The sequence below is a fragment of the Limulus polyphemus genome, unplaced genomic scaffold (genome assembly GCF_000517525.1).
Source record: "Limulus polyphemus unplaced genomic scaffold, Limulus_polyphemus-2.1.2 Scaffold8940, whole genome shotgun sequence".
NCBI lineage: Eukaryota > Metazoa > Arthropoda > Merostomata > Xiphosura > Limulidae > Limulus > Limulus polyphemus.
In genome coordinates, this window is record NW_013674550.1 from 25,864 (window position 1) to 28,135 (window position 2,272).

Genomic DNA, 2,272 nt, shown 5'->3' on the forward strand with positions numbered 1-2,272 from the left:
TGACGGTCAATCCCACTATTCGTTGGTAAAAGAGTAGCCCAAGAATTGGTGTAGGGTGGTGATGACTAGCTCCCTTTCCTTCTAGTATTTCACTCCTAAATTAGGGACTCTAGCGCAGATAACCCTCGTGTAGCTTTGCGCGAAATTCAAATTAAACAAAATGTAAAACTGGCCTTGTGAGGATGTGCTTTGATCTAAAATTATTATTATGTTACTGAGTGGTTATGTTTTATGTTTAGCTGAATTCTGTCAGTATAATACAAGATGTATAATGTCTTACAATGGAACATAGGAGTGAAGTGACGCAACATTAAATATACATTACCATATATAATAGTAATAATATTTTTGTAATCATTTCATTACTTGTGTACATACACACACAAAAACAGAAAAGTTACAAAGCATGACTACAAGCATCAGTATTTTTAGCCGCGGCATATCGGCTCATAAAACGACTCCAAGTTTTTCTTGTTTTTTTTTCAAGTACAAACTTTTAGCCCGTAGCTCCTTCATTTCTTGATCGATTTGCGATCTGATTACAGTTTTGGAATCGGGAGATCAAACCCTTTCGATTGATTTATTTGACTACGCTCAAGGTCTCATAGATTAATTTACTCTAATCCTGCCTAAAAGAATTTAAAGTGCTGCGGCTATTGAGGATTCCCTCTTGTTATACTATTGAACACATCGCGATCCGATTGATTATATTAGCAATATTTTCACAATTTTAGAATAAATTAAAAATTGGTAGAATGTGTTTAAAAATGTTTTTTTTTTAAACCCAGTATTGCTTTAATTGCAAGTCTGTTTCTTTGGTATTTATGGTTTGTTTGTTGCCACTGAGAGGGGGCATCTCTGGTAATACTTGAATATTTATTTAATCAAATAAAGTGACACTTTCTTTTAGTATGATTTTTATCTTGAAATGTAAATATTCTTGTTTCTTTTACTTTGGCTTCTATTTGGTCAATGAAATATTTCTCCACAGATTAAAAAAAAGTTTACTTGCGAAGTTTTAAAATATGACAAAAATAAACTAGAATATACGAGTTTTAAACGAAACAAACAAATTCAGTCGTCATAGAGATTAAGGGCAGACAGGTAATTTAGAGATTTTTTTTTTTCCATTGCCATCAAACTGGTAACAAAAGAAATTTGAAAAAAATATATTTATTATTATTATTAAGAAAGTTTGGTCCGACACGTTAAAAAGTTAAGTCAATTCAGGTAGTTTATCAGTGTAACTGAGGGACAACGGTTTTATAAGTATTACAATAAAAATATTTCGAATATATAAAATTCAAGAAAAAGCTTACTTGTTTGTAATTAAGCACGAAGCTATACATTGGGCTATCTGTGCTCTGCCCACCACGGGTATCGAAATCCGGATTCTAGCGTTGTAAGTCCGCAGACATACTGCTGTGCCACTGTGGTTTGTTTGAAGTTAAACACAAAGCTATACAATGGGCTATCTGTGCTCTGCCCACCACGGGTATCGAAACCCGGATTCTAGCGTTATAAGACATATCGCTGTGCCACTGGGGGTCTCAAGAAAAAGAAGTCAGAAGTATTCAAAGAATTATTCAGTTGTCTAAGAAGAGTGTGATAACTTACAGTTAAATCAATCTAGTTCGCGTTTAGATTGAATACTTTCATCAGTGGAAATTTTTTTGTGGAAAAAATCAAGCAAAATACGTGAAAAATCCTGAAGGAAGAAAGTTTTTGACTGTGTTTTTCTGAAAGTTATTAAACCTTACCTCATTAGATCTGAACGGAAATCGTGTTTAGAGGGCAAAGAATTACTAGTGATTTACAGTGGCGAAAATGTTTGGCTTACTGTGTGTACTGTTGATTATCATAACGTACTGTTGCGTCATCGAGGTCACGTGACTGGTGTGGCGCCCTCTAGTTGTTAGAACTATCTTGTTCCTTCATGAATGCTCTAGTATTTACTAGATAGGGTAGTCTGGTATATATAAGAGGGTGACAACGTGACGCGGGAAGGGAAGGTAATATGTGTGTAGATAGTGAGTAATTGAACTGCAGTCAGAAGTATTATTGACGTTCGTTGATATAGCGTTTGTTTTAGCGCGATTGTTGAAAATAAGTGTATCGTAAAGTTGTATTCGGAAAGAATAAACCAGTTTTATTAAGTAAGGACTTGTGTCGTCAAAATTTCGTCGGAACGAAGTTATGGAAAGTTAATTAACAAACGGAGACGTAACAAATTGGTGTCAGAAGTGGGATAGAAAAAAAAGAGAAGAAGATG